Consider the following 8,808-nt stretch of genomic DNA (forward strand, 5'->3'; position numbering starts at 1 on the left):
TAATAAATTGCTTACTCTGTATACCCATCTGGACCATGCTGAGCCACCATCGGTCCCATGGAGGTTTCTAATACAGAGAGATACAACAACAATGGCCTTCCTGGAGTAGGGGGAATGAGGATTGGTGGGTTTACCAGGTAGCTCTTGATGTGATCAAAAGCCAATTGGCATTGAGGATTCCACCTCTTAGGTTGATCTTTTTTCATTAATTTGAAGATCGGTTCACATATGGCTATCAGTTGAGAAATGAACCGACTAATGTATTGGATCCTTCTTAAAATCCCTCGAATTTCCTTCTCCGTTTGAGGAGGTGACATTTCTGTTATTGCTTTGATTTTGGATGGGTCAATCTCAATGCCTCTCTCACTTACCATGAACCCCAAAAGCATACCACCTGTCACCCCAAATACACATTTTTGTGGGTTCAATCTTAGTTTGAACTCCTTGATCCTCTCAAAGAAACCCCTCAAAGCCTTAAAGTGCCCTTCTCGATTAATCGACTTGACAATCATGTCATCTACATACACCTCCACTTCTTTGTGTATCAAATCATGTAAGATAGTGGTGGCGGCCCTTTGGTAGGTAGCACCGGCATTCTTCAAACCAGAAGGCATCACCCTGTATCTATAAGTGCCCCAATCCGTAGTGAAAGAAGTCTTGTCTTTATCTTTGGGATTCATTTGGATTTGATTGTAACCAGAAAACCCATCCATAAATGATAGAAGCTCATGCCTCGTAGTATTATCCACTAAAAGATCGATGTGGGGTAAGGGAAAATATCTTTGGGGCTTGCCCTATTAATGTCCCTATAATCCACACATACCCTGATCCGACCATCCTTCTTTAGTACAACTACGACATTTGCCAATCATTCAGTATACCTCGTCACCTCAATGAACCCTACACTGAGTTGCTTGGCAATCTCCTCTTTTACCATTAAAGCCCAATCTGGACGCATGCGCCGAATCTTTTGTTGAAACGGCTTTGCATCAGAGAAAAGAGGGAGATAATGTTGAACTATGCTTGCATCAATACCGGGCATATCGGCGTATGACCAAGCAAACACCTCCTCAAATTCTTTTAAGAGCTCGATTAATTGGGTTGTCTCTTGCTCATCAAGGGACATGCCAAGTCTAACCTCTCGGGGATGATGTTCTAACCCCAAATTTAAAGCCTGAAATCCTCACAGACAGGTTTGGCCTTCTTTTCCTTTAAAGCTTTTAATGATTTGAGGAATTTAGGCGATGGGTCATTGCAACATTCATCATCAGGAGATGGAGGGGATAGGGAAGAGGAAGAAGCAATATACTCAGAAGAATTCATTTCATTAATAACTGGGACAATTACATCAGACTTAGGCCCAGACATGGCCGACTCTTCAGGTACAAATTTCAGCTCCTTAAGGTAAACAAACTCATCCAAACAGCTCCAGTTAGGAATGACACCCTCAACACGATGAATCAACAAGTGGGGTGAAGGTGTCTCAGATTCATTGGTCCCACCAATCATCATAATCTCCTCATCGAAGAGACCGCTAACATCTAGGTCTTCCTTTGTGTGTCCCTATTGGACCTGTTCAAACTGCTTCAGTGAGTAATGTTCTAACTCTACCCAATCAATCGCGCAATCAAAGAAGATCTCAAAGCCTGGTAGCCTCTCCCTTGAAAATACATCTAACCATGGTTCTGGGAATCCGCAATAGAAGAAATCCTGCCCTCCTTTAACAAAATAACCATTCAGAGTTTTGAAATAGGGAGTCACATTGACGGTCTTAGATCCATCTTCCTTCAACTCTGACTCTATAGGCTCTTTTAAACTAGAAGTGACAACATCAGCCAGAAGGGGGAAAGTAAATCTGCTAAGATCTCCAACGTTGGTCGCCTTTGCTTGGCTAGTCTTCACTGATAGAAAAATGATAAGGGAAGTCGGGTCAAAATTTCCTAAATCTTCCTGTAAGGCATTAACTGTTCGATGCTGAGGAAGGGGATTTGTGGCAACATTGGGTCGTTTGACCTAGATTTCAAACTTCTTTGCATCAAGCAGATCTTGGATTGCCTCTTACAACTTGTAACATCTATCTGTTGCATGACCTTGCTGAGAATGGTAGTCACAAAACAGGTTTGGATTGAAACAATCAGGTTTCTGCTCAAGTAAGGGTTTAGGCTCTGGCTTGACTATAAGACCGGACTAAAGCAAACGATTCAAAACTGAACTCAAAGAAGTCCCCAAGTCAGTGAACTGCGTTCGAGGATGATGGGGAGCAGGGGTTGCATCTTGCTCAATCACAAATGGCATTGCTAGAGTAGGCGAGGCTGGCGCTGTGGGAAGAATCACCATCGTAGCATTAGACCCCGAATTCCTCTATTGGGTAGGAGGTTTTCTGTTGCTACTAGCCTCCTTAGCAAGTTTGTTGTACTTGGGGAGCTCTTATTGGGTAAGGGCATCTTCGACCTGCTGGGCTGCCATTCTGAGTCTATCAAATGTTAATATTGCCTGGCCAAACAACACATCCTTGTAGGGACCACACACCGACCTCATGATTATGGCAATCTGATCTCGCTCACTTGGTTGATCCATCATCATGGATGCTTTGTCACGGAAACGCCTCAAATACTCGGTGAACCCTTCATTCAGTATTTGCCTTGTCGTTTCCAATTCTCTTCTTGTTGATTCCACTTCAGTATTGTAGCTATACTGTTTGGTGAAAGCTCTCACAATGTCCTCCCAAGTGTAAGAGGATGCCTTGTCTAAAGTCATAAGCCAATGGTGAGCCACACCGGTTAGAGATAATTGAAAAGCTTGCCCCAACATTTCATCTGTGAACCTCTTTATCCTCAACTGTCCAATGAAAGACTTCAAGTGGGTACGGGGATCCCCAGTTCCATCGAACTTGTCACATGTCCACTTGAACCTTTCTGGCAAGATTGCTTGGGGAAAAAAGCATAGCCCCTCAGTATAAAAAATTTGGTCTTCTGCCCCTTTCATATTCCTTATAATGTTCTCCAAACGGTTGATCTGATCCTTTAATTCCTTTTTCTCTTGATCCTCAACTGCCCCGGCAGTAGGAGCGTTGGCATAGAAGTTATACTCATCCTAGGAGTTTGAGGGTGACTTCGTTGCTCTGGAACCTCCTCTCTTGGTGCGACCATATGTGTGCGTACCACCTCCGTGAGGTTGGCCATCATTTCCTCTATCTTGGCCATTCGACCATCCATGTTATCCAAAGGTGGTTGTGAGGAATGCCTGCCATCGAGAACCACTGAATGATAGTCCCGAGAGGTTGCTAGGACAATCCGTAAGTGGGATGAACAAGAAATGCTGATTGGGTAAGATATTGGCGGCACTGACTGGTACCAGAAAAGGACAAATATAGACGGTGAAATAACAATACACAACACTCTCCTACTTGAACACAAGACTAGCCAAACAAACTCAAACAAGGACGACCAGACCAAACAAGAGTTAGCTCAAATGAGAGTGGCATCAACTTAACGACATACTTAAAGAAGTGTGCCTAAGTTGAAGAGACTCTCAAGTGATGGATCAAGCAAAGGTGGTTCCTATAAGAACACTTATGTAGGCGACTCTACACTGAATCAATCACCAAAAACCGTGGTGGACGAATTTGGGTCCACTGTTAACATCGAGATAGCATGTGTGAAACCTTTACCAGGTTGAGACCTATACCACATTGGACTGGTGGTGTTAGCATATAGCCATGGTACCAATCATACGGTGCAGTTGTAAGAATCAACAACTGGTAGTTATAAACACTAGCACCTTTAATGTTAATGATAAATCCAATCCTTCCATTGGTGGATGGTAGATTGAAACGGTAAAAAATGACTACAAGGGGTTCCAACATGAACCATAAACAATATTACATTAGTTGTGTTGATCCTAGTCATTGGTTCTATGTCCAAGTACATGATGCATGTTGGCTAGGTTTAGGACCGGCAAGGCTAACTTGACAAGACCGATATACCTATCACCGATATACACGGAATGAATCAGAGGCACGTGGTCCCTTTGTTATACCAATAGGGGAATAGCTTGAGCAGATCGATCTCAGAGTGTTAACCAATAGCATCTCTTTGGGCACACCTAAATGTGTGTGATCTCCCTCAAGCACGCAAGGTAACACCCTCGCCAATAAGTTCTGTATTCTAAGCCCAAAAGGCACGGTATCAAGGGGTGTGATGTAACTGGGGGAGGCCCAAACATATGTGAGGGACCCTGGCAGCTACACCACGGGGGTGAATAAGGGTAAGACATGCTGTGCTCAATGCAAGAAGTGTATGCAAGTGATGAAAAGTGAAATATAACTTGTCAATATACAAACCATAAGGTACAAACAAAACTATACAAACAATGGTCAATCAAGAGTCTGACATCCCCAGTGGAGTCGCCACTATAGGTGTCATGGACCTCCATCGAGATCACAATATGGAGCATAGCGATCGTACACACACTAGGGTTTGACCCTAGTGAGATGAGATAGTATCCCCTGATCATCAAAATGCCAAGGGGGGATACACGTTATGGGTAAAAGGGAGTCACCACATAGAAAGGGTTTGCACCAAGATTTGTTTGTACCCATAAATGTCTCCCCAATCAAGGGAGAGAAACTAATGACTTTGATGGATAAAGCTGGTTTGCACCAAGATTTGTTTGTACCCTACTAACTAGTCCTAAATCTAGGTCACTGAAAACCCTAAACTAAGTATCTAAGTATGACATGTGAAAACCCTAAGCCAAGTGTCTAAATTATGCTAGCTAGGTTATAATGCAAATAATGAAATGGTTACACTAATTAAAAATTAAAAACCCTAAATGATTTAATTGATGTATTATGAGTCTTAGATTAAGCTAATTAAATAAGCCTAGACCTAGGATTAGTTGAGCAATTTGTGAAACCTTAAATTGAACTAACTCGATTAATTGAGCCTCACCTAGATGGACGATTAACAAATTTATGAAATCCTAAATTGAATTAATTAAAATGATTAATCATAATCCCTAATAATTTGTGAAATGAATTATTGCAATCCTAATTAATCTATTAATCTAACAAGTAAAAGATTTTTAAAGAAAGACAAAAACTTGAATTGAATGGTAAAAGCTACCCAAATCTAACTATTTCAGATGGAAGTTTTGGAAAACCTAATCAATCTAATAATTTAAACAACTAAAACCGAATTTTAAGAGTCAATTAAATGCATTATGAATCTTAATTAATCTAATGAGTTAAGACTTTATTTAATTAAATATTAAAATAATTATTTAATTAACTACCTCAATTTATGTAAATGGAATCTAACTATTATGTTAAATATACAATGGTTGTAAATATCCCACGTGGTGATAAGAGTGAGAAGTGGACAAATTATGAATACAAGCTAACCTACATGCATGAGAAAAATGAATTGATTCAAACAAAACAAAAAAAGAGAATCGCCAAGTATCAAAAACATGTTAATAAACACGAAGCATGGCAAACATGACATTGACTAACCTATCTAAATCTAATGATTATCAATATGGCAAGATATCCGAATCTAAATTAAATACACAATTAATTCTAAAGGGACCCACTATTTGAGATAAAAAGAAATGGACCGAAACGGGTTCATTTTTATCAACCCGAAAACCCAAGAAACACACCTAATGCTACGAGCCGGTTTGAGGGGGGCCAGCCATGCCCTTGCTAACATACGCCCTAGACTACGTCCCATACATTATTTAGAGGGAAATAAAATGAAATCATTTGATTTTAAATTTTAAAATTAGGGGAGTCCCAACCCTAGGACTAGATACATTACAGACTTGAAATCAAACCAAAATGGATTAAAAAAAAAGGGAGGGGAAGGTTCCACAGAGAAAACTTAAACGAAATAACAGGTTGTGGGCAGTACAAACATGGACTATCTAATCAGAAAATTAAAGAGAGGTGAGTTGCAGGTTATTAGTTGCAGCAGCAGGGAAGAAGAAGAAGAAGAAGAAGAAGAAGAAGAAGAAGAAGAAGAAGAAAGGAAAAAGAAGAAGAAGAAGGAGAAGGGAGTGAGTTGCAGGTTCGGTTAAGGAGAAAGAAAGGAAGGAGAAGATGAGAAGAAGAAAAAGAAGATGAAGGTGGGACTGGAAGAGCTGGGGGAAGTGGGTTCGGTCACTGCAGATTTTGGAGGAAGGAAAGAAAAAGAAGATGAGAAGAAGAAGAAGAAGGAGGAGGAGGAGGAGGAGGAGGAGAAGAAGAAGAAGAAGAAGAAGAATAAGAAGAAGAAGAAGAAGAAGAAGGTGGAATCTGATAGCAGGAGCGAAAAAGGCTTGCTTTTGGATAAAGGGGTTTGGGCGCTATGTGGCACTCCTTGGTTGCTCGGAATGGAATCTGATACCAAACTTTGGAGTCAACTTCGGGGGTCATATCTTTCAAACCATTGGTCAAAATTCGACGTGTAATATGTCGTTAGAAAGCTCAGTCCGAGCACTATCCAATGATGTGAGACATGATTGTGGTCTCGATCGAGAACCTTTACAAAAATATGCATAAAGTAGGGACTCGAATCATATAATGAAAGAGAATCGGACATCGATTCGCATAGTTCTCGCATCAAAGTGTAATGTCCGAATTGAGGGGACAAACAACAATAATCCACAACATCAAATTCTAATTTTTGAAAACATTTTCTCTTGAAAGTTTATAGGAAAAAAATGGCCATTTTCTACTCTAAGCTCGAAAATTCTCCAAGTCTAAAATGTCTAACATGTAATTCTTCTTGTATCATCATCGCCGGGGGGTGACAAAATTAGGTGTCTACAACCCTTATTACTCTTGACAAGCTCTGCAATATCAAAAAAATCCGAAAGTATTTGCAAGACAGATCTAATAAGGTCTCCTCTGCCTGTGATACTTCTAACCCCAAGATTAAGTGCAAAGGTGACAAGTCTTGTGATTGTTCCACCAAGAAGTCCTCTCATCACAGAAAGTTTCCACATTTATCTCCGTATCAGAAATGGAAACCTAAAAAGAAGTTCTCCTTCAGATCCCTAAAGTTTAAGAAAAACTGGAGATTTCTTCGAAGAAAACAATTTAGAGGAAAGGCTAAGTCCACTTCTTGCTATGTTTGTGGAAAAGGACATTTTGCAAAAAATTGTCCCCTTGTCTCGCAAGAAAGACAAGGTCATGCATATGTTATCTTCTCTCCATCATGAAGACCTTCAAGATGCAGACGTAGAATCTTTGTATTCTCTTGATGAATCACCCACAGATCTTTCCCTTTTTGCCAATGATTTCCTTGTAACAGACTCAGACCCAGAGCCTTCCCTCTCCAAGTCCGAGGAATCTGATCCCCTCTACAAAGTAATTCCCTTTATCTCCCCTTCTCAGGCCAGCCTACAACCTTCCCCTCTCCCATATCAAGTCGTTTCTCTCCCTCATGTCTCGGTTCAACTTATCCCTGAACCTTATGCAAAACCCATAAAAATCAAAGCTTTTCTAGATACAGGGGCTGCTACCACCATTATGAACCCAAAAATTCTTCCCAACTCCCTTTGGAAAACCCAGAAACCTCCTTTACCATTCCTAGCAGCTAATGGTGAAATCTTCCACATCAATCTAGTATCTAAACATCCCATAAAAATCTAGCTTCTACCTAACCTGTCTTTCACTCATATTGTTTTAGGAACCCATTTTCCAGGAAAAGACCTCATCATAGGTTTTGATGGTCTTAGCCATCTCCCTCTCTGTTGGACTCCCAGTGGCCTTGTATATAAACAACAACTTCTTCCTTGGTCTCCTATTTCTAACCTCTTTTTTGCAGGAACATCTCTGTTTGAAGAAATCAAAGCTCACATCCTTTCAACATCATGTGCGGAATCTCATACCGAGTTTCTCAAAAAATGTTCACATCCTTTATGGAAGAATCCTGACTTCTTCTTTAAGAAAAATGAAGATGTCAACCCCACAAAAGCTAGCCATCTAGGTATGAATCCGGAACAATTTTCTTTGGTGGTCCAAGAAATCCTGTAATTACAATCTTAGGGTCTTTTAGAACCAACCCTCTCTCCATGGGCATGCCAACCATTTTATGTCAACAAACGGGCAGAACAAGTTCGTGGAAAACTAAGAATGGTCATTAATTATCGGCCTTTAAATTTCTTCCTGGCTGTTGACAAGTTCCCACTTCCAACCCGCCCGGTTTTACTTCTCCAATTGGCCCATGCCAATATCTTCTCCAAATTCGATCTCAAAGCAGGTTTTTGGCAGCTTGGGATAGTCCCAGAAGATAGACCAAAGACAGCTTTTTGTGTTCCAGGATACCATTTGCAACGGACAGTGATGCCTTTTGGTTTGAAAATAACACCGTCAATCTTCCAGAGAGCCATGATGAAAATTTTTGCTCCAATTCAAGACCATGCTCTTATATATTGATGATATTCTTCTCTTCTCCAAATATGAGACAGATCATCTTCACCTTCTTCGACAATTCCATCAGATTATTCAGGATTATGGTATTATGCTCTCGCTTAAGAAGATGCAAATCAATGTCTCTACCATTGACTTTCTCAGAGTTACCATCTCCAAAGGACAATATAACCTTCAACCTCATATTGCAACTTCGTTGCAGTTATTTCCAGATGGCCCTCTGACAAAGAACCAAGTCCAGCTTGGGATAGTCAATTACATGATAGAGTTCCTTCCTCAGCAGATCAAGCATACCTCCTTGCTTCACCAGCTTTTACGAAAAAAAGCTCCTCCTTGGTCTTCTGACCACACTACAACAATTCAAGCTCTGAAGAAACTCTCTGAGAACC

This window comes from Macadamia integrifolia, chromosome 6, assembly GCF_013358625.1.
Source record: "Macadamia integrifolia cultivar HAES 741 chromosome 6, SCU_Mint_v3, whole genome shotgun sequence".
NCBI classification, from domain to species: Eukaryota; Viridiplantae; Streptophyta; class Magnoliopsida; order Proteales; family Proteaceae; genus Macadamia; species Macadamia integrifolia.